Source organism: Balaenoptera borealis, assembly GCF_965194805.1.
Source record: "Balaenoptera borealis genome assembly, chromosome: 15".
Classification (NCBI taxonomy): domain Eukaryota; kingdom Metazoa; phylum Chordata; class Mammalia; order Artiodactyla; family Balaenopteridae; genus Balaenoptera; species Balaenoptera borealis.
The window spans coordinates 90,726,524-90,754,121 of NC_138871.1; the positions used below are offsets into that span (position 1 = coordinate 90,726,524).

The 27,598-nt window shown below is 40.1% G+C and overlaps 1 protein-coding gene across 16 annotated transcripts in view; it reads left to right on the forward strand.

Moving 5' to 3' along the window:
• The first annotated feature begins 6,486 nt into the window (after positions 1-6,486).
• MYT1L (myelin transcription factor 1 like) overlaps positions 6,487-27,598 on the forward strand; it is a 417,355-nt gene continuing 396,243 nt past the window's right edge. For 14 of the 16 annotated variants that reach the window (XM_082357077.1, XM_082357080.1, XM_082357088.1 and 11 more), the window contains exon 1: positions 23,161-24,019. The gene's annotated coding sequence lies outside the window, so the exon portion shown is untranslated. Of the gene's footprint in view, positions 17,048-23,160; positions 24,020-27,598 lie in introns of those variants that run through there. The other 2 variants (XM_082357086.1, XM_082357085.1) reach the window with 2 other exon arrangements.

A 27,598-nucleotide genomic window follows, 5' to 3' on the forward strand; every position in this document is an offset into this window, starting at 1 on the left:
CTAGAAGTAGGCTGATTAAGATAAGGGATTTCTTCTTTTTATTTTCTTTATATTATTTTTTGGTGCTCTAAATTGCCTGGGTTTTATTTTTATAAAATGTTTGTGTCTCCTTTTTAAAAAGTGGACCCTCTGGAGATAATTATTTAAAAGTGTCCCAGTGGAGAGTAGAGGACCTATAGTGTCACTTCTGTGTTCAAAGGAGTAATGTATTTTTCCTAAATCTCCTTTCAAATCTCGTAAACTTGAGAAAACATCTCTTCTTGTTTCTGAGCTGTTGAGTGTCTAAAGAGTGTCTCTATGTATCCTCACACAGTTTTAAAGTATCATATATGTTTGTACAGGTCTGAAGCCAGACTATCAAATCTTCTAGTCAGTGCTTACCATACTTCCTCAAATATATTTTATCTTCCAAGGATAATGAGACAATGATTAGAATGAAAATTTTCTCCAATTCAGTACATCTTTGAGCATTTATTTTGTGTAATATATGATTCTTGGGTTTATAAAGGACTCAAACATGAAGCATTCCCACTCTGTGGAGAAAAGCAGGCACCTGTGAAATCATTCTAGTACAAAGTTGTCTATGGAAAGGGTTAAAATAGAGAAATGACCCAAAAAGGTGACAAGATGGGGAGAGGGTTAGGAAGACCTTCACGAAATTTGTCCAGGGCATTGAAGAATGGGTAAGTCCTCTGTTTATAGAAAGTTCACTTTCCTCTTTGTTTTCTTCGAAGATTGAGAACCCAGAGGTGAAAAAAGGTGAATCAATTAAGATGAATTGGAATTAAAATTAGGATTCTAAAATCTACTCTTTTAAAAAAAAGGTACTTCAGATTCCTTTCCTTCTGAGTGTGAATTTGCATCAGGATATTATGCAACATGAATTGGTCACTTGTAAGCTAAGTACTAGTTATCAATGTCAGGGACTGTTCTTGCTCTGAAAATTATTTTTTCTCCCATTATTTTTTTCTTTCTAAAGCTGTTTTAGTTTACCTATGTACTTAGATTTTGCTTGCCAAATGTACTCATTTGTTCATTTATTCAATACACAAAAATTCATCATGCACCTAATTATTGCCATGCATGGGACTAAGCAGTAGAGGTCCATCAGTGGACACCTCATTGGTTCTAGATGCTGAGAACCTTGCCCACTTGAGAGAACAGCAGGAAGACTAATGTCCACAAGGAGAGCCAGCTTTTAGTCAAGGCCAAGAGTAGGGGGACAGTTCAAAGAAAACATGAGGAATTTGGGATATTGGTTTGTCTGGAGGAAAGGAGGGCAGGAGTGTATTCAGGACATGGTGTAAAAGTAGAGATGGGTGATGCCTGTCAGATTTACTTGGTGGGAATTTGTACATGAAAATGGAGTAATATTTTTAAGGTGCTTGAGGAAATACGAATGAAAAGTTTTTATAGTCAGCAAAAAAATACTGAAAAACTTAGGGCATGTGCTCTCTTGAGTCTTTCTTGAGTGTATATGTGAAGATGAACATCAGTAAACCAAAATGACTAGACACCTCTGAACAGAGAGACCGTGATGGCCAGTGAGCACATAGCTCCTTGTGAGAATAACACTGAACAAAGGGGTAAGAGGGAGAGTCTAGCCTTTGACAGATGTATCCTTTAGCAGTATAATTATAGTTCAACTATGAAAATGGAGAGAGAATGAGACAACCTACTGTAAAAACAATTTTTAAACTTTTCAGTAATTTTATCGGTAGCAGTAATATGCAGTATTGTTATTTTGAGACTAATATGTTTTCTGGAATAAAGCAAAAAGTAAGTAATTATGTGATACGCTAATTCAATCATCTGCTCAGTCCTTGATAGATTTCTGATGTAGAAGAAAGCTAGAGATGTGATATGTAAGAGACAAAATAAAAAGCCTGTAGTCCTGGATTCGAGTTGTAAGTATCAGAACAAGCTTATATGTTGGTTGATCCCCTAGCTAGGCCCTGAAAATGCCTAAAATCAATACCAGCCTGATAGCAAAGACCATTCCTAGCACCCAGGTGCTGTTATGGAAATATTATCTCCCAGTAAAAGAAACCAGAGTTTCTAAGAAAAATGGAACAGGAAAGGTACAAAATGAATCTGGAAAACATCTCGACATATCAGACAGAAAGAAAGCTATCAAAGACTATGAGAGTCACATCAAAATGACTCAAGATTCAACCTGAAGAGGTTCCCATTGACCAAAGTTGAACTGTCTGAACTTCAATAAATATAGTGATAATAGTGTCTAGAAACCTATTGAATATGTTTAAATCTGCGTATTAACAAGAAATTTTAGAAAACATAATTGGTCCCCTTTGGAGGATGATAGGGAACAAATTAATTACTTTGACAACAGTAAATAAAAGAATAACATCAAACCCTTATTCTGCCTCTCCTATATGAAGTCTGTTGAGAGACCAAACAGTAGGTGAGTGTGAGCTTCTTCTTACACAAAATATTCTAACATAGCAAAAATAAATGATAGAATTAGAACACCGTCATTTTGCAGACTTCACTGAATCCCTGTATCTAGTCATTGAGCATCATAGTCTTGTAACATCACAAACACATAACCAGACATGATGTACTTCGTGGTGGAAACACACAACCCCACTGGGCCTGCCACAGGCAAGTACCTGATCGGCTCAAGCCCTGCTGTCCAGAGGCAGTTTGCAGGATGCAGGGGATAGAGAGGCAGGCTGAATTGCACGGTGCGTGAGGTTAGGAAAGCTATGGGGGCTCCGCAGGATAGCGGTGGACATGGGGGAGGACAGAGGTGACGGCATTGGGACAGAGCGCACGGAGAGGCTTCTGTGGCTGCAGGACACTAGGAAAGTCCTGCGTTTTGACCTGGCTGGAGGTCCACATGGGGTTTTCCTTGTAATAATTCATTAAGTTCCACATCTGTTTTGTGTCGTGTTCCTGTATATGTCTTTTTAAAAATTTATTTATTTATTTATTTATGGCTGTGTTGGATCTTCGTTTCTGTGCGAGGGCTTTCTCTAGTTGCGGCAAGCGGGGGCCACTCTTCATCGCGGTGTGCGGGCCTCTCACTATCGCGGTCTCCCTTGTTGCGGAGCACAGACTCCAGACGCGCAGGCTCCAGACGCGCAGGCTCAGTAGTTGTGGCGCACAGGCCTAGCCGCTCTACGGCATATGGGATCTTCCCAGACCAGGGCTCGAACCCGTGTCCCCTGCATTGGCAGGCAGACTCTCAACCACTGCGCCGCCAGGGAAGCCCCTGTGTCTTATTTTAAAATTTTAAAAGGTTAAAAGACAAAATAACGAAAAAGACCTGTGTATTAATATTGTTACATTCGGCGGGGATGCAGATTGAAAGAAAATTGATATTAGGCTATGCTGGAAAAATTTATCCATATTTTAAATTATGAACAATTTCAGATGTGTAGAAAAATAAAGGAATACTCTATGACACCAAGTGCACACCAACCAAGATTGCCTAATGTGATCATGTTGTCATTTGGTTTCAAGTTTTAAAATAAAAAGAATATTAGAGGGCTTCCCTGGTGGCGCAGTGGTTGAGAATCTGCCTGCCAATGCAGGTGACACGGGTTCGAGCCCTGGTCTGGGAAGATCGCACATGCCGCGGAGCAACTAGGCCTGTGAGCCACAACTACTGAGCCTGCGCGTCTGGAGCCTGTGCTCCGCAACAAGAGAGGCCGCGATAGTGAGAAGCCCTCGCATTGTGATGAAGAGTGGCCCCCGCTTGCCACAACTAGAGAAAGCCCTCGCACAGAAACGAAGATCCAACACAGCCAAAAAAAAAAAAAAAAAAAGAATATTAGATATAAGTTAGGTTCTTTTTGCTTCCTTCCAAATTCTCATTCCCTTTCTTCCCTCCATTCCTTCCCAGAGGAAATCACTATCGTTATTTACAATAACAATAACAATAACGATAATATCCTCCAGCATTGATGGAACATGTACTACATGCCAATAAGTCGTGTCAAAATGTTTTTACACTTTATCTGAATAAATTCTTTGAATCCTCAGAACAACGTTATGAAGCAGTTGCTACTATTTTCCTCATTTTGCAGGTGAGGCCTGGAGTGATCCAGGGTCTCAGAGCCAAGAAGCAAGGAAGCCAATACTCAGTCTTGGGCAGCGTGACTGCTGGACTCTAGTGTCCACAGACGAGCAAGGGGCCAAGTGGACAGAGTTCGGGAGTGATGATCTCGTCTTCAGAAACCAGGCTTTTCTTTTTTATAGTTCTAATAGTTACAGATTCTCTTCGGTTTTCTACATATACTATTATATATTCTGCGTTAAACAATATATACAATTTATAGATAATGAATATACATATTCTTAAAATATAACTATGTTTATAGATATATAAGTAAATTGCCTGTAGTAATATATAAATATATAATTTATTCTTTTCTCCTTTTGTCCTAGCACATAAATTAGTTAGAACCACTAGCATAAAGTCAAATGCCAAAATATAAAATCCTGGCCAAAAAGGGACACATTTTAAAGACTGTCTTGCCTCCTTTGTGATATTTGGATTGCATGTAAATAGCCAAGTTGTCTAATGTTCTGGCTAGCCATCCCAATTATTGAAAAGTTCTTAGTTGAGGTAACACTCAATTTCTTGGGGCCTCTGTCTCCTCAACTGTAAAGGTAAATGAGGCTATAATATTCTAGGGGTCTTTTAGTTTAAAAGTTCTATGATTCTTCAATCTCCAATTTTTGCAAATATTGTTGAGTGAATAAGTGATGATTCAGTTCTCTTAATTTTTGGTAACTAATGACTAAAAGTTAGCGGATAGCATAGGGATCCTCAAAATATAAAGATAGATGTCTTATATTTTTTAAAAAAAGAAGTTGCTGAATAAAAGTCAGATGAATGAATTTTCATATTTTATGATTAATTTTGGAGGTAACAGAATGCACTGCTTAAAACTCTTTGGGCATAACATAAAGCTGATTGCATTAAAGCTGCTTGGTAGAATTTTACCTCATTTTTTTTTACTCTTACTGTTTATCTGTATTTTTTAATTAATGACAATAAACACATAACTTGAAACATAAAATAGAAAATAAATCTACGATGCCTTAAGTATGCACACCACACTTTATGTACGTGTGTATCTTTTTCTCTGTCCAAATCGCCTGGCCCGTGAAACCAGGCCAGCAGCTCTGCTTTCCTTCCCCGGAGCCTCCATCGGCTCATGGTCACTCCATGCTTGGCATTGCACCTGCCCCCTTTCCATGTCTGCTGCCCTTTCTACCCCCTACCCCAGCTGGCTGGCCCCGGCCCGCACGCAGCCATTCCTATGATGCAGTACTGAAGAGGACGGGTGGCGGGGGGCTCAGCCCCGCATAACACCTACTAAGCGTCCTCTTGGAACGCAGGCAGATCTCCTGGCACAAAAGACTGTCTGTGATGGCCCCTGCTCAAGGCAGTGCTGCCAGCTGCCCCCCGATCCTCTCTCGACACTGAGGCCTGCACACTTTTCCACTCATCTTTATTTTTCTTTTTGTCTGAACACTGGCTTTGCCTGACTCTTTTTGGATGCTACTGCATTTGCTTCAGCTGCTCTGGTTTCCTCCACAACCCAGGGGCCAGGGGAGCCCCCCTGCTCAGCAAGCGTCCTGGGTGAACCTCTGGGGCTCCCCGTGGTTGGATCTTTGATGGTGTATTCGTGTCTGAATGGCCTTGGTCAACACGTGTGACCTTGCCTTTGAGATTCCTCTTTCGGAGCCAGTTCAGAGGCACCCATTTGGGACTCCACCTGGCTACCTTCTGACCACGTTTGGTCTTTGTCTCAAAAGAGTATTCATAAGTGTAGATTTATTTTATTCACTTAGATTGCTCTTCCTAGAAATTCATTTTCCAAGAATGAAGATTTGCTGCACTGAAGAAATTATACAAGATGTGCCAGCGCCCCTGAAGGTACCCCAAATGTATCTTGAACAATTAAGACCAGTCTTAAGCAACATGCAGCTCCAGGATCACGGTTCTGAGCAAAGGGAGCAAAGCTTTTGGAACGAGTTAAGTTTGGGTAGTTAAATCACTCACAGTACTTTATAAGTATGTCTTCTGACTTTCAAGTTAAATGAAATAATGCATGGAAAGTATTTCTGAAGTCTCTGGTATATTCATTCCCTCTCTCACCTGGTGTATTGGATCCAGTTAAAGAAACACAGCAAATTGCATGCTATTTTTTTCAAACTTTGCTTGAAATCCTTGATGCAGATGATTTATTCATTTGAGTTCACGTCCCAATTTGAGCTCTATAGGCCCACAAATAAATAAATGTTTAATTTCCTGCTAACCAAATATTCTTAGATGTCTTTAAAACAGTGTGCTGTCTCCAGTGAGTGACTGTGCCGTGTTAAAAGCTCAAATTAGTTTCGCATTTTGAAACCCCCTCTCTCTCCATCTCCCTCCCTCCCCTTCCCTCGCCCCTCCCCCTCCCCCATCATAGATTATGAGCCAGTCCCCACTTCTCTAGGCTTCAGTTTCCTAAACTATAACACTAATAATCTCTAACGTGGCCTTTTTACTTCTAATTTTCTATAATTCTAATATCTGTTTATGCTTTTATTTCTATTTAGAAAGTAATTGCATTTGGGAAATGAGTTCTAATCGCATGTGTTAAAAGTCAGTTATTTAAAATAGACAGCTCTCTTAAATAAATTTAGATAGTGGGCATCCAATAATTTCCATTTCTCATGACTTTCATGAAACAGAGTGGTATTCAGCCCCAGTCTTTGAAATTCTTTTCTGGGGAGGGTGAAAGCAGGTTCAAGGAAAAACAGCTCTGCTCCTGGATGCTACGTTCAGAGAGAGCTCTGAAGAAGCCCGCTGAGCCATCCTCCTGTAAAACTCACCATCAACCCAATTGCAATCAATCAGTGTATGGAGAGGGCTTGGAAATTTACATTGGTAAAAGGTATAGAAGAAAACATAATATACGTTGCCATCCACACTGGACTTGTGGGAAGGTTAGTGAGTGGATGGCAGAGGGAGTCCAACAAAGTTCAAGCCTTGAAATGTGGGGATGGACAGGCCGCTGCAGGGACCCGGAGGAGAAAGCAAGGAGGGCCAGAGTCGACATGGGACAGATGGGACGGACTGAATTTCGCAAAGTCTGAAGCTGCTGAGTATCCCACGCCTGTCTTCCTATTATACACAACTAAAGGCCCCAAATAGAGCAAGAGTTACAGGGCTGTAGGGTAACGACTACACCCACATTGAAACAGAGAAGAAAGGTGACCAGAGAGGTTTCACAGGACCTGGACAGTGGGAGGGAGAGCCTGTCCCAGCGTTGAGCAAACTTTCGTCCACTGTCAGTCAATAACTATTTATTATTATTGATACCTGTATGTGAAAATGTGCTGGGTGTTGGGTTATTAGTATTACTTATATTCCTCCGTGTAGGCATTCCTCTGGTCTCTTTGGACCAGGGGATTTCCAGCAGACCTATGCCAATCCAAAGCCAGGAGAGAAAATTGATGGATTCTATCTGAGATCCTATCAGCACTCACTGGCCAAATGCGGCAACTGAGCGCTTAAAAACGAGCTGGCCCCATGCGTGATGCACAGGGACTGCAGAGCACACAGTCATGGTGACAGATGTTAACTCGACTTAGTGTGGCGACCACTTTACAATATATGCAAATATTGAATCACTATATTATACCTGAAATTAATATAAAGTTTTATGTCAATTATACCTCAACAAAAAATAGAATTACACACAAAAATATGTAAAACATCTTTTAAATATATTTTATGTTGATTACATTTTGCTCTAGATATATTGGATTCAATAAAATATATTATGAAAGTTAATAAAATATATTATGAAAGTTAATTTTCTGTTTTCTTTTTATCTGTAGCTACTACAAAGTTTTTGACTGTATTTGAAGCTTGTATTGTATTTCTATTGGAAAGCACTGATATAATCCAATGTTTCTCAACATTTGCATGCAAATCATTTGGGAATTTTCTTCAAGTGCAGATTCTGATTCAGGAGGTCTGGGTGAGGCTCCCAGGGGATGCGGTGTGGCTGGCCCTGATGCTGCATTCACGTCTTCTGTATCTATTTTAAGAATAGAATGAGATGGAAGACAAAGGCATTTTTACTCTGTAACTGGGAAGCAGAACTCCTGCTGTGGAGTGTATTGAAAGATAAAGCAAGAATTGTCCCTTATTACAAATTAAGAAGACCACACATCAAAGATGTGTCCTCAAGATGTTTCTCCTTGCAAAGTCTCTTCCATCTTGATATTGTAATAGGGCTGGTAACTGACAGAGCCAAGAAGAGTTGGATTTTATGAGCCTACTTACTTGCTTCATTCCTGATATGATGTAGATTCTGGACCAATGAATGTCCTGTCCTGAGCCTAAGGGATTTTGCATATGCAGTTGGAGAGAAACAATGTTTAGAGCTTGAATGTCATGGGATATTGAATGGAGAAGAGCCACCCCATGTGGAAGGCTGAGTGGTATCTTAATAAGTAAAAAAAAGAGGGCACTGGCCCAGGATTTGCGGATGATGGCATTAGTGCAACAGATGGTGCTTAGAGCCCTGCTGTCAGGTAAACCCTGGGGAGACTCTGCTCTGTAGCTTGGCTCCCATCTTGTGGGAGGACTAGCATCTTCGTGTGGGTGCTGGTGTGTCTTTGTGATTTGTGCTTTTGTGCTGTCAGAATGCTTTGGTTCGAGAAAAAGAAACCAATTGCGTCCTTTAAGCAGAAAAGGCAGTTTATTAACAAGATATTGGGAGCTCACAGAGTGCCTGGGAGTGGAGGACAAGGAGAGAGGGCTGTGCAGCATTTAACAGTGCTCGTGCCACACAGCTGAGCGAGTGCCCTCAGGACATCCTCACTGGTTCCTCAGGCGTCAGACCTGCTGCGGTCACCCAGGCCCCCACCTGCTGCCATCATTGTCCCACCCATGTGGCAGAGCTTACAGGGAGGGACATTCCTCAAGGAGGGATGGAAACGGAACAGATGCCCACTATTGCTAGCCTTTGCTGCCCAACGTGGGCACACATCTCTGAAAAGAACTTGTGTAACCTCTTGGTCCCTCCTAAGAAAGGAACAACCCCAATTTTTTGTGCCAGCTCCAAGCCAAGGATCTCTAGGCTGTGTCCATCCTCCTCTGTTCTGCCACAATTCCATGTCGATCCTCTGAATGTCGTAGACCACCAATACCATAAAACCACGGGCGAAAGAGAGGAGAGGAGACAATTAACACAACCATGTAAAATGCATGTGACAAAGCAAGGGAGAGAAGCGCGGTGGAATGTTATGCTCTTTTTGCTCACCAGGTCTCCACAGACATTCACTCTATGCCCCTGCCTGCCCTGTCCTGCACCCTTTGCTTTCAGCCACACCCCTGCCAGACAGTGGCTCACCTCCCCGGATGCCCCAAATGTCCCTACTGAGAGATCCGAGCCCCAGTGTCAGTCTGCATGGGGTGGCTCTTGTCCCCTGTAGCTGTTACCTATGAACCTGGCGTTACTGAAAGGTGCTCAGGAACCCCCTCTTTCCTTTTAAATTCCCCTCCCCTCGTTCCTGCACAGTAGTCTCCCTATGCTCCCTAATAATCAGTATCAGGTTCCTCAGCCAGCACCATACACCCTCCTTGGTCTGTCCCCCCAGTAACATGAAGACCCGAAAAGAGAAAGCAGAGAGCACAGAGCAAAGCATCTTGTCCTCTGTTTGTAGACAAAACCTAGACATATCCAGAAAATCAGACCCCAGGAACTTCCTATGGTGCAGGTCCCTGTGTTTTTTATTGAATTTGCCTCCTGGCCTCTGGTGAGACTATATTTTACCAAGAAATTTAGAGGGAGCCCTAGCCCCTGACCTTGGGTTCTTTTAGCATGCTGTCATTGCTATAGTGGGCCAGCCTCATATCCTATGGGTGGGAAGATGATTCTGTTTTCTGCAAAGATGTAGAATTAATTTAACCTGAGACAGGACCATGGTGATATACTGTTGCTCCCAATACACGAAGGGAAACCACCTGGGCCCATCTCTTGTGGGGATAAAACTGTGTTGATTTCCTTGAATAAAGTACATTTGGAATGACACCCTGGCTTTGGGTTCCAGTAAGTCACAGCCATCCTCCGGGGGCCTACCTTCCATACCTGCCATGTCAATGAATAAAAGGGTACAGGAAGAGAATCCCCATGGCGCCATCCTTCCAGACCTTGTTGATGACTCTACGTGTGTGATTTCTCCAGCAAGGCCACAGTGCTTTTGATTTACTGTGCTGACAGCTCATTTGTTAGGGATCTAAGGTGGAGATTCTGACAATCGTTGCTTGTCTTTTTCATGTCTTCCCCTAGGAATTTGGCGGAAAAGGTAGGGAGAGTCTAAGGTCCCCCTGAGCTAATGTGTCATGGGTCCCTCTCCCCACAAGTCCCCACTTTACCAAGTGGACTGCGTGATATTCTGTGTTCCCAGGAATTTAGGCAAGCCAGGGTCCAGTGACACCCATAAGGTCTGGGTGTTTCCCTTTTCCTGTATATCATTACCCTGAGAAACAGCTACAGGGCCATCCGAGAAAGATCATTTATTTTCATGACGTTACTGTGAGGTTTTTCTTCAAAGATACCCTTCATTTTAGATGCCCTGGGTTTGGGAATCTACTCATTTCTAGGACTGGATGAGGACATGGAATCTTTATGGTGGGGCTCATGTCAGACATCTCGTCACAGATACCAAAAGTCTTTAGTGCTACAAATCAAATAGAGCCTTCTTTTTCAGTTCAGCAAATCATTACAGGTGGCCATGGATGATCATTTAATTGCTTTGCCCGCAGGTACCGTGAGAAACAAATTCCTAACTTGCCAGATTTTCTCTCCCAAGTGAAATAAGTAATCTTAATTTCCCCTATTTTGATGTGTCTGCTATATCCTAAGTATCAATACATGTATCACTCTGTGTATGTAGTTATAAGTAAATAAGCTGGCTGCCTTAAGTAGAAAAGACAGAACTACTAGGATGTCTGCAATATCAGACTTCGAGGTTAGCTTGTTAAGAACAATCCCTAAAAGTATGCAATGGAGTTGATCCAGTTAGGACAGTGCTGCTACCACCATAAGCATGAGACACTGCTGTTCTTTCTCCAGGAAATTAATTGTGCTACAACTGCCACCGTCACCACACAATAACCTTTGAGGGCCATGCTGCTTTGTAACCACCTTGCAATTCAAAGTCTAGGAAGGGCATGTCATAATGGTGAATCATAGGTCATGTGCCCACATCTTAGCTGAAAGGGAAGTTGGAAAAATAAATACCTAGTAATTTTAGTATCTATAGTGAGAGACAGTCCCTACTTACTAAGGAGACTCAAATATTGGGGTGGGTGTAGGTATAGGAAGGAGGTTCACATGCTGGAAACTCAAAGAGAATGAAAATCTCACTACACTGTGAAGAGCAGACGTGGTGTCCTTCTCCTCTGGTCAATTTCTAGTATCTTCTCTGCATCCCTGTTTTTTCTAGATTCTCTTTTTCTGAATGATTTTCAGTACTAAATCTATTCTAGATATGCATGATACTTAATACTGTTCCCAGCAAAATGAAGAAAAATTCAATTCTAAATAAGGTAAAGGTCTAAAATGTGTCTATGCATATATATGTTTTTACTTTAGTGATGAGACCCATAAGTGAACTGGAAAATCAATCGAATACTTTGAATAAGCACTTGATTTGTACCAGCACTGTTACTATGTACTCATAAGCTAAGATGTATAAGTCCCTTCCTTCAAGTAACTCAAATAGTTGTAGAGACATTAAACAGATGACACAAGGATGAGAATACGTGATATAAAGACTCCAGATGCAAGATTGTTCAGAGACAAGAGATCAGGAACCTAGAGGTAGTTTGGAAAGACTTGTTGGAAGGCAGATATTTGTGAAGTTATTGGGCTACCAAAGGTGAATTGAATAGTACTTATTTTTGTAAAACTGTAAATCATGTTTTTAAAATTATGAACTTGGGGGTGAGATAAATATCTTTTATAGATAATCTTAGTTTGCTGGCTGTCATCATCTAAACCTTAAATTCTCAGTGGCCTTTCAGATCTCAGAATTACATTTGATACAATTTATATCTAGATGTTTTGCCAAAAAAAACGACCAGTTGTATAAAATCAGGTCAGCTCTATAAAATCATAGATTCTCTAAAAATCTGAATATGGGTGCTTTATTTCTCCAGACTCCCCCAATTATCTATTAACATGCAATGGGATAGTCAGTCCAAGACAGATACAAAAGCACAACAATGAGTTCATGGCCTGTCCTTTCTGATCCAGCTCGGCCACTGAGGTTATGCACCCAACTTCCTTCTGCCCATAACTGTACTTGATATGCCAGCTCTTCTTTGTGATATGACCCCCAGATTTTACTCATTCCTCTGTTTTCCAGTTAATCACCTAAACCATATTCCTTTTAACTATTTGCTCCTGAAGCACTCTACAGATGTTTTGATTAGTTGAAGCCAATTCCCCACAGTAAGAATGGGTTTCCCATCTGTATCACTGTTTGATATCTTAATAAAATAGCCCTTATCTCATATATGTCTAACTCAGAAATTTTAGCTTTTGTTCGAGTGGGTTATGTTAGTGCCTATTTTTGCATAGCATACATTGGGATACAGAAATATCTGGATTCCAGATTATAATCATTTTACCCATTTTCTACCCACTGTAATTATTTCATTCTATTTGTTGCTGTCCTACGTGAGTCTAACACTCCTCTGTATATCATACCACTCTGTCACTGATGCAGATATAATTCTGAACTAAAGCAAAGAAGATATTTTAGGACATCTCATGAGCTTCCTGAACCAAAACCCAACCAGTTCTAACATGTTCAAGCCTAAGTTGTTAACTGTAAAAATAATACTGGTAATACTTATCTCTTAGAGTTATTGTGATAAATATTATGAGAAAATGTTTCTAAAAGGCTGGGAGGCTGGAACTCAGTAATATTTTAAAAAATGCTAAGTATCAACGTTAGAAAAGGAGTGTAAGTTTCTTCCATTATTAAAACCCAATCTATAACAGAAACTAAATACTCCTCCTTCACATGGAGAGCTGCCCCCATGCCTTAGCCTTGGTGTGAAAAACGGCATGTGAGGAAATGGAAAGTCCCCTGTAGATACCAGAGACCAGAGTCTGCTCAGAAATCCAGAATTGAAAGGAAGAGACAGTCCTTCTTACACTATGAGAGATCCATCTATTGTTGGAACAATCAGAACATACATTAGATGGATGGAAATACAGCGTAGGATATGACCTGTGTGTTTTATAATTCAAGACACAAAAGTACCTGGGGTTTTTTTTTTGTATTAAACTGGAGGACATATCCATTAGAAGGGGCTGCATATTCCAATTTATATTCTCTTACTAATTAATTAAATAATGGAGATAAGCTATGAATTTTCTAACACAGAAAGGCTTTAATCTGTACAGTGAACTTCTAAGGGCAGCATAAAGTATATTAAAAATAATTTAAGAAAGGGTTTGATAGATATTTGGAGGCAAAAAATGTTTCATTGTGTGATCTAATTGCAAACTACAAAGAGATTTTTCATTTCAATAGCCTTTGGGGTATTCCCAAGCCCTTGTGGTGTGTCCTTAAGGGTTTTATTTACTGTCCCATACTGCAGAGCAGATTCCATTTTTTAAGAAATCATAACTTATTAAGTGAACCTACACGGTAACGGCAAGATGCTGACTGAACGTTGCTCTGCTGTGTGCTCTGTAGCTTCATGATTCATTCATTTCTTCCCCTCCTCTTAGGCCATCTGAGTGCTGCAATCTCAAGCTCTAAGGTTATGCAGAGGGTGGCTGGAAGGAATACAAATGCTTGGCTGGAGCCAGAGCCAGTCTGGGGCAGTTGTTGTCAGTAAGAAGAGGGTGAGCCCATGTGCTGGCAATGCGGTGAGGACAAGGCATGCTTCCTGCTGCAGAGCCCAGAAATTCCTCCCCTTTAAGGTAAAACCCCAGGTGCTGTGCTCCTGTCATTTCAGGAAAATACACCTGCAGCTTCAGGTACCATGAGCTCATGAAATTGGGTTATGCCTCTGTGTGTGTTGTGTGTGCTTGTGCACACGTCTTTGCATGTGTGCAGGAGCCCAGTGTCTAATAGACAATGTGTTTCCATAGACATGCACATGTGTGTGAGAAACACATTCACATATGTAAATGTGTGGTGTAAAATACCATGGCATAGTATCCTTTAGAGATTTCTTTCTTACTGTAAGATAAGATATTTGGAGATAAATTTAACTTAAAAAACTGAACTTATTGTTAACACAACTAAGATAAGGCAGAGAAACTCACAGGGAATAACTACATATGTGTGTATGTATGTGTACCTATATATTCTTTTCATTTATCCTTTATTTTTAAACGAGTATTTGGAAGTATTTTTAAATAATGATATCTATTCGAACCCTTAAATAGTGTACTGGAGCTCACTATTTGCCCTAAACATTCTTTTTTTTTCTGTAAATTTTATTCTGCTTCTTGTTTAGAGGAAGGCTTTATCCCTTATAAGATGGAAAAATTCCCTTTGTGCTATGGTTACAGTTCTATGACGGGTTTGGAGTCCTCCCTAACTCCATCATGACCACACAACCTGAAGAACTGTCCCTTATCAGTATGGCTGCTTGTCTGGGGAGCTCAGGATCTGTGTCTTAGACACAGGAGAATACATGCTCCCATTTTTTTTTTTTTCCACAGACTAGAAATGATTCCTATTCTTTGCTCCATAGAACATCCGATGTGGTGCCCAATCAGCTGAAAAAGCTGCACAGACGTCATTAGTTCTATGTGTGTGTGTGTGTGTGTGTGTGAGAGAGAGAGAGAGAGAGAGGGAGAGAGAGAGAGAGGGAGGGAGAGACTGCAGATGCTTTGCCGAGTGCCGAGTGGAGTCTCCATTAGGGCAGCTCTATTGATTTCTGAATCACACTGCAGCAGCAGCAGGGCTGGAATGCAGGAGGGAAAAGATCACATCTCAGAGACAGGGATTACTAAAGGCAAAATAACTGTGTATATAATAAATACATAAAAATAAGTACATATGTATATATACACACATATATTTGATTTCACATAAAACTCATGCATCTGTTACCAAAAGAAATCAAAAAGGGGAAATTTAGACAGCAAAACTGAAAGATTGTTACTGATGTAGAGTGAAATGTATAGGAAAAGTGAGATAGAATGGATTCAGAAAAACCCTTACTTCTAATTTTTAAGGCATTTTTCATGAGAGATGATAATGATCTCATTTCCAGAATGCCTTAAAAAAAAAAACCCTGAAAAATTTGTCAGAGATGTTGAAAAGTATAGTTTATTTGAGGGCAGTCTTAAAGCTATACCTGAGAATTTTTTTTAAAGTCAGAGATTCATTTTTATTAAATTTTGTTAGATTATTGCATCAGTTCGTCACCTTTCATTTTTCTATTTTTGATGCTTTGTGTTGCATAATATCTAGGATACAGTAACAGGCTGGTTGCAAATGCTTTAAACAGAAATAGGTTTCTTCGGAGGCTGCATTTCAGAGGGTCCAACTGTGAACCTGGGAGGTAGAGTTCGAGTTCTCACAAGGTCTGTTGTCCAGGATTTGGTTAGAAATTATTGTATCTAGGTGCAAAAAATGTTGTCTTGGTCTCTTAGGCAGCTTGAGTTTACAACCGGTTCTTTTACCCCAAGGCTTATCAACTGTCCCCCTCCCCAGAAGAAAGACGGAGGTAAGTTCAGTTTCACGGTTCTGGTGTCGGCAGGCAGGCAGTCTTCATGTGAGCAGCAGAGAATTAGAAGAATCGAACAATCCATTTTACAAGCACACACACACACACACACACACACACACACACACTGCAACACCAATCGGCTGAGGGGGAAAAGGGCGATACCTTTTTAAAAACCGAAAGGCAGTAAAGCCATTATTAGCAAGAGCTATATTGAGCATGCTCGCCAGACAGGCAGCAAAGCTGAGCTGCAGTTCCGCCCAGACATGTGCCTTGCCATTTTCATTTTAATCAGCCTGCTCAGGATGGCTGCTGATTCATTTTGCAGGATGTCCCCCTGGGAGCCAAGGTGGGAGCCTGAGGCGAGCTGCTATTGCATCGATGCAAGCACACATCAGACGGGGGTGGAGGCAGGGCGAGAGTACGGACTGCAACACACCACATCCCAAACTGCAATATGGCTATTTAAAAAAGTCCTTCGTGAAACCAAGTCCATAACAGTAAATAGAATAGAAGAAAAAGAAAAGAAAAAATATGTCACATTGTCATTTCATCATCCAACTACCCCCAACATGCACGCGCACGCACGCACACACACACACACACACACACACTCTTCCACAGAAACGTTTAAAATTCTAGCTTTTTTTATGGTCACTGTGAAATGCAATATATACATATATATTTATTTACCTGGTAACTAGCTGGGGAGGTGTACCTGATTTAGCTGGAGACTTTGATTTGTGGGATTGACAACCTTATTATGCAGTGAGCTTATTATTGATATTATTCTGCTCTCGGTTGCCATGGCCACCTTGTGAGAGACATTCAATTTTCTCTCCTCCATCATCATTATCTATGAGGCCATCTGTTGTGGAAAATGAATTCAGCCTCATTTGCATGACTGATAAGCAATTTTTTTTTTATCTATTTAACAGAAGGTCATATGCCGGGGATTTGGAGCTCGTGAAAAAAATGTGGAAAAAAAAAAAAAAGCATATCGAGAAGATGAGTGGGAGTGTGTGCATTAGGGGATGTGTGTGGAGGTAAAAGAGATCCCTCAGGCCTGAGAGCCTATCGCGCCGCATTTGTCATTCCTGCCCCGGCGACATTTTTTTCCCCTAAGCTACTGCACACTAAACAAGAAGAGAGCTTTCCTTGCAGTCTTCTTGAAGCCCCCCTGATTTTTGTACTCATTGTTGGTGGGTGTATTTTAATTTTTTTGATTCCCTGGACTGTGGGTTATGATATCAATATTCACTGAAGACAAAAAGCAGCCTTTTCTGCATCTCGGTGGTAGGCATATTCCTCATCATCCTTTCAAACTTGGGGTGGAATAGGGCTTGTTTGCTTTCTGTGTATTTTGAGTCAGCGCAGTTACTAACACTGAGCTTGTCGCACTTGTGAGCTGTTGTGGTCATGTTGTGAGGTACGTGATCTTCGTTAGGTTAATTCTGGGGACTTAGTGGACAGGGTCTGTTTTACCGTAGTTCAAGGGCTGGTGCTGTAATGCCTATTGTTTGCTCCTTTTTAAAGTTATTTTCATAGCATGGCTGGTAGCTGAAATGTTCCTGGGCTAGGAGTTTGTAATCCACAGAAGTCTCTCTTTAAAGCAAAATGGGTATTATGTTGCATGCTTTAACCATGATGTTGTTTATAAAAAAGACCTTGCTGCATGGACTGTACTTGGATGATATGCGGATATTGAAACAAAAACTTCCCAGAGACTTTACCGGATTACTTGACATTGCAAATAAAGCAATTCATTTTTTACAAAGGCTGTTAAAACATTAGGCATTCTCAATGTCATATTATATTGGCCTAATGGTAAAAAGTTGACTTATATTGTTTAAATTGAGAAACTCAAATAAAGATTTTGAACTATAACTGAAACATTTCAAGTTCATAATAATGAAACAGTGTTTCATTTGTAACAGAAGTATGCCTTTAACACAACTTAAATTAATAAACTAAAAGTTCAAACTGTAAACTTTATCTTCAGGGTAGATCAGAATAAGGCCAGAAATATATACACATATAAATATTCATATAATGGCTAGCTATTCAAAATATAGAGCTCTGATTTTGAATTTAGTATTAATTTAGCCATGATAGTTTCTCATACCACTAAAACGATATAATCTATAGAATTTTAAGTGATTTATTTACTTACAGTAAAAATGTTTGTTATAATAGGAGTTTTTTGTTGAACTGTTTGTATTTTTTACTGAACAAAACTAACTTCATAGACAAAAGCACCCTAGTACCACCCTTACATGCATAAGGGAGGCTTTCGTTCTAATTCTTCAACTTCATGAAACTCATGTGACTTTTTAAATGATAAATAAAGGCATGTATTCCATACGGATAAAAATGGGATTATTTTAAATGTTATAAAAAGGGTTTTTACACAATACTCCTTTTTGAAAAACAGCACCACTCATACGTATAAGTTTTCACCTCCCAGGAACTTTGAATCCAGAGTGTTGATTGTATATAATACATGCTAGTGATACATTCTAGAAAAAATGAAGTTTATTTTTTCTAGTTGACCTAAAGGAAAGTGTATGATTCTATCACCTCAAGTGCAATAGGTCAATTGGTCAAAATTCTCCTTAAAGTTATACTGTAGTAATAATTTTTTTAAATTAAATACAGTAGACCAGATCTGATATGTTTGTGTAATAGTTCTTTACTTCATGGCACTTTTAAAACTCTCCCTACAGTATCATAGACTTCTCAGAAGCAATAGCAGCTATTATATAATCCTTCCTTTTTAAATCAGCCATATTTTTTTTAATATTTTAGCTTGAGTATTAGAGAAATAATTTCTTTTTTAAATATTAATTTTACACTTGGAGAGTTAAAAACAGTAAAAGCCTGATTGTTTATGAAGATTATTTAAAGTGACATCACTTTTCTCAGAGGACTGTAGTTGAAGCATCAGTAATATGATACCTGGATTTATATTATAATATGAAGGATTATACTGTTGCCTTTTGATCATTACATATAGTCTTCAGATTTCTGAAGCAAAATTGTCAACTTTTGAGAAACCTATGAGGTAGCACAGTTGATTTTTTCCCTCCCCCCCAAAAAAGTTAATTACCAATCTTGGTTGGATTCTTCCTTGCCTCCCTGACATTTGACTGCTGCTAATTCACTGATTAATCTCATTAATGTGATTATAGTAGGATTTGGAATTGGCTGCCATTGTTCTGTAGACAGTGCTATTCGGCCTGAGCACTTGCCACCTCATTCAGTTTTGCTGTGATTTTTCAAAGGCTGGTTGAGTGAGCTATTGTGAGCAAGGCTTCTCTCCCTTTCCCTTTCAGCACCGGGAGCTGTCCGCTGCTGATAGCAATTACATTCAGCAGTGACTGACTTCCTACTAGTTTACTGGCAATGGGGAAATGGCTCAGTTTCATCACCTTAATGATTGTACTCGTTGAGGTAGAAGGAGGAGCAGACTTTATGGTCACAATGGGTTGTTCTGAAGAGTGTGGCAGAAAAGATAGGCAATCTCTAGACCTTTATGTTGCACATAAAAATGTTACCCTACTTTTCAAATTACTAGACATGATTTTATTAAAATTACTTGCATACATGTAGTTGTGAGTTGAAAAACCATGAACACCATGTGGACATGCTTTTCAAATGGAAAATCGTTATGTGATTATTGACAAAATTTCATTTTTGAAAAGATGAGCCAGAATTACCAAGATAAACCAATAAGGCAGAAAGTACACAGAAAACATAAATTTCAACTTTTCTTGAGTTAAACTTGCATCCTCCAGCAAAACTTAGGCCAATTTCATAAATTTGTGTTAGATGCTGAGATCAAGGTTGAAGGCCCATAATTTGTGACCATGTATGTGTGGTGTACAAAAATTCCTAAAGGAGTATGAGTACATTATTTCCTTTGGATTGTATCAGCATGATTTTAGGAAAATGTGAGTATTTTCAGAGAATGGGCCTCTTCGACATACAGCTTTCATTGTTCCTATCATATTTTTAACCTAACTTACTTTTCACCTAACTTATTCATTTTTTACACTCTCAAAAATGTTTATATTTCACACCTTATTACTGGATACACCCAATTATTTCACTGCCTGATGTTTTCTGTCTGTTTTATGCACCAGCTTTCAATAGATTGAGGAAAAAAATAAGTTATTTTGCAGCCTTAAATCTTTTTAAAGTTTTTCTATTTGTTAAAACTATACTTAAAATTCAAAACTTAGAGTTAATAATCTGATTATTTGTTGATTTGCTTTTAGAAATACTTCACATGTCTGATAAAAAAAATCCAATCACTTCTCAGAAAAATTCATTTTGTTGCCTAAATAACGTTTTCAAAGTCACATGTATAAACTAGATTTCTGACTCTACCTGAGAGGCAATCTAATTTAAGGGAGAGTATCGTGTGTAAAAACATACTATATCATCTAAAATAATTTTACTCATTAAACAATTTGGTGACTACATTTTTAACTTCAGACAACTTAAAATTGTATTTCCTCTGAAATATTTTATATTAAGACCCCCATTTGGTGGAGTAAGAGGGGCTAGCAAGATGCTTTTCTGTAACGACCCCGCTGCCCTGATGTTGAAGTGTGGCTTGGCTGCATGGCCCCTGGAGTCCAGGGCTATAATTTTCTAATCAACAACCAGTCTTTCAAATGCATCTAGTACTTTGCCATAAAGTCTACCTTGATGCAACGTCTCACCAGAACTCTGTCTAGGAAGCAAATGAATGGCAGATTCAGAAAGAGAGATCTTCGGTTTTGCTAAATTCTAATAATCAAATTACTTTGTATCATAATTTGATTGCAATAGTGTTATGCATTTTCTTGTTTTCAAGCTTTTTCAGAAGCCTCTTTTCATGAATGTCTTTTTTTTGTTTTCTTTGAAAAGTGTGTAGCATTCCTTAGAAAAGAGTAATAGAGGATAAACTTGAACAAAAACTTGAAAATGATTAACATATTTTTCACCAAATAAGTTTCATCATAGTGTATTCTTTACCACAACGCTTATCTGACATTGATTTACACCTTATTCCAAACTAAACTAAGGAGAAAAGATAGCACAAACTTAAAGAAGAAAATACTTATATAATTAAAAAATTTTTATTTTGAAGTTGTAAGGGGTAAATAACATCCATATATTATGTGTGGCTGATATAAAAACATATATATTTTAAATTGGCATACCCAACAAATTAGAAATATTGCCTATAATGATCATAACTTGCACGAGGAATATACTACTTTACTTTTGTAATAATTTATTGTATGATTTTTCTGATGTCAGATTATTTTAAGGTAGCAGACGTACATTCTTCTAACATTAGGCTATGTTTCAGTGCAACATGGTTTCAGTTGGAGTCTGCTTTGTGTCCTCCTGTCTCTCTGTCTCTCTCTGTTGCTCCGTTTCCCTCCCTCTTTCCCCCATCTCCCCCTCCCCTTTTTCTCTCTCTCTCTCTCTCCCTCCCCTGTCCTCCCTCTTTAACTCTGTCCCTGGTTGTGTCTTTGGCCTCCCTCTCTTCTCCCTGTGTCTCTTTCACACCTGCATTGTTCAAGCATACACAATGATTTTCCTATGCCTGTTTTCACAATGAAACTGTGTTAAGCTTTGACATCATAATGAGTCCTCAGGGTATCTGTATAAGTAATCAGAGATGGCAGAGAAAATGTAAGCCAGGTGTTTTAAAACTAGAAAGAATGCATAAATGCTTATTTATTATGTGAGGAAATACTGATAAGCATTGCTGTGTTGGGCTGTTCTGTTAGGAAATTTTTCCTAAAATGTATCTCTTTAAAAAATCCCTACTCCCCACGTGGTGATTATTGGAAAAGTTGCGGGGGGGGGGATGTTTTAGTTTAAGTGTGACGGGTGCTGTGCTGTGAGAAGACGGAATGGTACAGGATAGTCTCTTAAAGCGTCTCTTGCTCTCAGACTGCAGTGATTTCCAGCAGGGCTGGATGGGAAGGGAATTGTAACCTCTGTAGTAACCAGTATGTCTGGTCTCAAGACGTCAGGCAAGACGCTCGGGATTTAGAGGAATCACCTCTGAAAGCTAGAGTAAGGTGTTCTTGGCAACTTCGGAGCTCTGTGTCGTCCTCCCCACATAAACCACAGTCAGCATTGTGTTCTGGGGAAAACCTGCAGTGGTTTATCACGGTGGTGGTTCTGCCCCCCGCTCTCCCTGTACACGGTGAGCTGACAGAGTGACGGCACTGGAGGGAAGGAGCCGATGGAGTGGAAATGTATAGGCAAGTGTGATCAACATGTGCCATGGTCTCTCCGTGGCAGAAATAGCCCTGCGTGCGTGGAGAAATAGGCTGCAGATCGGGGTTGTGCTGGATGGCTACCAACTCTCCTACAAAAAGGTACCTCTTTCTTTCTACTTAACGGTTGCCTAGGATTTATCTGATTGTTGCCACCTGCAACTCTTCAGAATTATTTCACCTGGCCTCTTAAGTACTTTGACAAATAGTTGTCTCCTTGCTTACCTGGCTATCTTCAGCTCTTATTTGATGCCAAATTGTAACAGTTCTTAAAATTGCCTGGTTTGGTGTACAAACGAGCCAACAAAGGACTCTTTCTCCAGCAGAGCTTCTTCTCCACCTTAATATCATTGTGGGAGCCCCGTATGTGTGCACGCTGCCTGAAGTTGTTATTAAACAGGAGTCTGTGTATTTGAGGCTGGCATCCAGCGGGAGGGTGGGAGGTGCTAAGCAGCCTTTATGGTTTCATATGGCCTTTCAGAGCACTGAGTGTGATAGGAGCAAGGCTTGCAGGGAGCGCAGTGGTGCGGCTACCACGGCTAGGGTAAAACATTTGTTGTTAGACTCAAGAAGCATGTAAAAAATCAGCAATATGTTTTTACTGGAAAGATGTTAACGAAAGTCATATATCTATGTTCCCTTTTGTGTTTTTGAAATCTTATTTGCTCTTGCCTTTTCAGATAAAACTTTTTCTGACATTTGTTTTCTTCCAGCCATGCTAAGAGGTTGATAATATTTGAACTTTCTTAGAGGAATAGTTCTATGTCTTTTGTTTGAAAAGAACACGATAGAAGAAGCTCACGCTGAAACAGAGCCTAGTGCGGTTGGCAACCCGAAAGAGATTTTAAAAGTCAGTTGGCGTTAACTCTTGTGTAACTGTTCTCCCATTTGAAGAGGTGGGGGGCCAGGCTTGGAACCTCTTTCTGTGTTGTTTTGGTGCTCAGCAATAGGACCATGGAAAATATTGTGGGTTCAGCTGACTTTCTGAGGTCTCTATGGCCACAGCGTGAATTTACCATAACATCAGTGTGTGTGTTGGGGGGGGGGGGGCGGGGGCGGGCGGGGGTGGTATTTTTAGACATACAGCCTAGCCTGTGGCTGTTAACAGCCTGACTCTGGTATTTACAGTTCTCATCTATTACATGAAATACGGCGCTGCACATGATACACATTCTGCTCTAGAGATTTAGGGGCCTGTGGGTACAATGTAAGAAGCATACAGCATGCATCCCCAATCTTGTCTGACTGTGTTGGAAGCTTAATAAACAGCCAGGTTAGAAATTGTCGGTTTAAGCCATAGCTCTAACTTGAAAAATATCTAGCTCAGCCATGAAGCTCCCTCCCAGGCTAGGATTTGGGGAAATGGCTATGTTTTTGTAGAGCTTGAAGGATGCAGCCTGAGACAGGGTAAGTCAGCAGTCTGCTGCTGATGTTCTGCCGCAGCTCTGTGGTCTCCCCGGGAGCCTGTGCCGGATGAACAGCCTGGCGGGCTCGCAGCGCATCTCGTCTGAGGCTCCGGTCAATGGAGGCTTCACGTCCTGCGCCAGGCAGGGCGCTGCACGCATGCCCCGGCCCCGCCGTTTAGCGGTGTCAACTTATTAATTTCCATCTCCGACTTCAGGCCTGTTAGTTTCCTGTCTGAAAGCATTATTACTTTTGTCCATGTGGCAAAATAATTAGCATACAGATGAGCAGTGGCCCCGGGTCTGAGCGCCGGTAGAGAAGAGGTGCGGTGGGAAGTTGATTGGATGCACGGAGAACAAATGGTGGGCGTGCAGAAGCAGAAGAGTTTGTAGTCGTGGAGCAGGTTGGAGAATTTTCTGGGTGAGTCCCTAAGATGGAAGCAGGGCTGGCTACCGTGGGAACGACGGCTCGGAGGCTGGCCTAGCCGGAGGAGCCCCTGGGATGTGCGCCCAGGGCGTTCACTCGGACCACTTTGTTTGCCATTCTTCAGCTTTCTCCTTGCCGGTCCCTCCAGGTAAATATGTCCTGTTCTCCTTGTTGTTTCCAGAGCGTTAGGTCCGCTTCCCAAAGTGGAGCAAAGTTCAACTCCGGGGGTGGGTAACAAAAGGGTCGGCCTTGCTGCCGGTCTGGGCCAGCCGCTTCATCCATCTTCCGTGCGAATGTCTGGAGTGAAAATGAACTGTTTAGAGATTATTGTTTGCAGAAATTTACAGCAGCCATTATTCAGTGTGTTTAATTAATATTTTCTGAAACAGTGTATCCAGACCAGTAAAATGAGCAAATGTTGTTTCAATGAAAGCCCAAACATAATTAGTTTTGACTGCTATATATTTTTCCTAGCTGGAAGAAAATTTTAGCTAATTTAACCAGCAACTTACTGGAGATTTTGCAAATCGAGCTGAAGTTTCTATTGATCTGTAGGATCTACAGATAAGAGATAGAAAAATTAGCACTAGCTCTGATACTTTCAGTTCTTTTCAGAAAAATGGAGACTGTTTTTACAAATCAGTCTTCTGAATTGAGAAATAAGTATAAAGCCTGCTGGAATCCTAATTTTCTATTGTCATCAGTGGCACACATTTCTTATATAATTCTGTGATTGTAGTACTGCAATATGGGTGTTTTAATATTTAGTTAAATATACTTTCATCTCAAGAAATTCACTGATAAATAGTTCTATCCTGTTTTCATAATCCCTATTCTCCTTAAAAGGTAAGGTTTTCATTTTAACTGACCTAATTATTTCATCTGCTTTTAAGGTAGGACTTAAGTAGAAATTATTATCCTTTAACTGTCTTTTTATAGGTGCCTGAATTTTTTTTAATCACTTAAGGATTTTATTTTGCTTTTATTTTGAGGCTTTTTAATTTTTTTTTTTTTTTTTTTTTACAGAGTTGCTTTACTTCAGCTGTCTGCTTTAGACAATGACAGTGAATATTTGATTAAAAAAGATGCAACTTTTTGGAGGGTCATTTCTTCTGTTTAAAAAAGCTATGTCCTCCCAAAAAAGAAAAAAAACAAAAAAAAAAAAAAAACTACCTTCAATAAACCTAAACCTCAAACACAAGATATTGGAAAACATTTTAACCCTTTATATGCAGCTTCTGACACTTGGTTTTGATAATTTTCCCCTTCATACTTGAAGTTTCTGAATACTCACATTGAGCTTTGCATAATAGCTGAATTGTCCATATTTACATCAAAGAATATATATGTATATATATATAAAATCAATTTTTTCTATTTTATTTTTAAATTTGCTGGTAAACTAGGATGAGAACACAACTGAGGGGTGTTTGTTTTTTTTTTTTAATTTAACCCAAACAGTATTAAATACCAAATTATTTCAAAATAGATTCGTGAACTCTTACCTAGAGAAAAAGAATATTTCTTTTATTTTTCCATTGCTGTATTTTATTTTAGAGTTGAGCCAAGCCTTCTATGATTAAAATCATTCCTTTTAGTTTTATGATGGGTTATAACTTTCTTGGGGCAAAATATCAGCATTCATTTTCTGACCTCAACGTGTCCATTTACACCCAGAAGAGAACACTTGACTGTTACCTACCACGTTGCTTTCTTTGTGCCTGGTTGCCTTTCAGAGGTAGAGTCTAGCTTTTTCTTAAGGGCCAAAATTATGTCATATTAGTTTCCACTTGACAGAGTTACTTTACGCCACTGTCTGTCACACTGGTTCTCGGGCACACTGGTTTTGTGGACTTGGGAAGGGCTTGCCTTCAAAGACAGTGAAAAGTCCCAGGGCTGGAAATATGGTGATGTGTGCCTAACTGGAAATGTGGTTTCTAAGGGCATTTTTCTTTTTCTTTTTTCTTTTTCTTTTTTTTTTAGTTTAGCTCTAAGGTTGCAGATAAACTTTAGAAAGAAAAGCAGCCTTTTATAGTAAATTTCTTTAAGCTCAGTGAGTGGCCAAAATATTAGTCTGAAATCAGGCACCCTTCGATACCAAAGGGAAGAGAGGTCGGTATACGGGAGGTCTCTGTGCCTAGGGTGCTCCAGGGCCATTCTTCAGTGGGTTCCCAGTGATGGGGAATGACGAGGGTATCAATATTTTTTCTTTCAAAAGGTTATTGACCTTATTTTGTTTAAAACTCTGTACTAGGATGTATTTTTGTACTCTTGGGGAACTACAATTCATCTCTTCAAAGGTTCTGTTGAGTGCATGTATATATGTGTTTTTAAAATGCCAGTGTGGAAATGTTGTGTGAAGGCTGACAGTATTTGAGCCATTGGATTAATAAGTGTGCCATGTAGACCTGTTTTAGATATATTCGGGTACTCATTATATAGTTGAAAGGAACTTTATGACTCAGTGTTACATACTGACTGCTTTTTCCTAAAGTCTGACTGCTTACATGGTGCAATCAAATGGCTTTAAAGAAAATTACCCCAAGATTGTTGGACATTTGCTTGAGGTGTTTTCAGGTTGGGATGTCGGACTTAGGTCGCTAAATCAAACAACTCATGGGTTAATAATTTATGGGGTAGGGGTTCTTTTTAGTACATTGATGAAGATTTTTATTAGAGGATTTCTAGCTCAAACACTGTTTTGAGTAGTATCTTCATGGCTGGACTCAGTGTATTTTAATGGCACTCAACAGAATGTTTTCTTAAAAGTCAGAATTACCCCTCAATCACAAGGGCTCTCACATCACTCAACCCTAAAAGGGATGGACTGTTCTTAGAGACTGACTTTAAATTTAGCCCAAGCTCCCCTCCCTGGTACATGGATCCACTCGCCTGTTACCATCTGATCAGAAGCTGAAAGCATAGAGCATGGTCGCCATGAAACAATGCTAGCCAGACTGGTTGTGGAAATAATTGAGTCTGCAGGGCACCCCATAGAGAGCCATCAAATCAAGTCTGCTCTGGAGCGGTCTGCTAGATTGTGAACGTTCAGAAATCGATGCTGCATCTGCTAGTGGACCCTCTGGTTCACTGAAACTCCCACCTGCCTAATGCATCTGGGCAAGAGCTTTTCAGAAACCAGTTTCCTTCAGGATAAATTTAATACGTCTTGAGGGCCAGGCACAAGCAAATTGATTCTATCTATCTCTGCACCAGGAAAACTCATAAACATCTGTAAGAACACAGATTTTCCATAACCCTAGGATTAAGGGATGCTATTCTGTGAAATATCCCAAGCCTACTCCCTTCATACCTCATGCCAGCATGGCATTTTTTAATTAGGAAGTTGATTAAAAAGGGCACGGTAGACCACGGATGTATGGCCCTTTGGCATCCGTCCAGCTGTTTGTTTTCTGGGTGGTGCTCATCACCAGTTGCAGGAAAGAGGGGGGATTTGTGGTGAGGCTGAGGGGTGGCGAGAATGGAACTGTCCTGGTGTATGTGCTCATGGCACTGGTTGTAGCTTCATCCTTACGAGCCCTCTCTGCAGACAGACTTGCTGGCTTCCTTCAGGAAACAGTGATCACTGCACTTTGAACACATGAGCAATGGATGCATTGCACTGAGAAATCCTGTGGTTCTGATTTCTCAGTGGCCAATGTGATAGGTCGTAATTATTTGCATTTTCTGGATTCAAAAATCTGACCTCATGTCCTGTAGTTTGGCG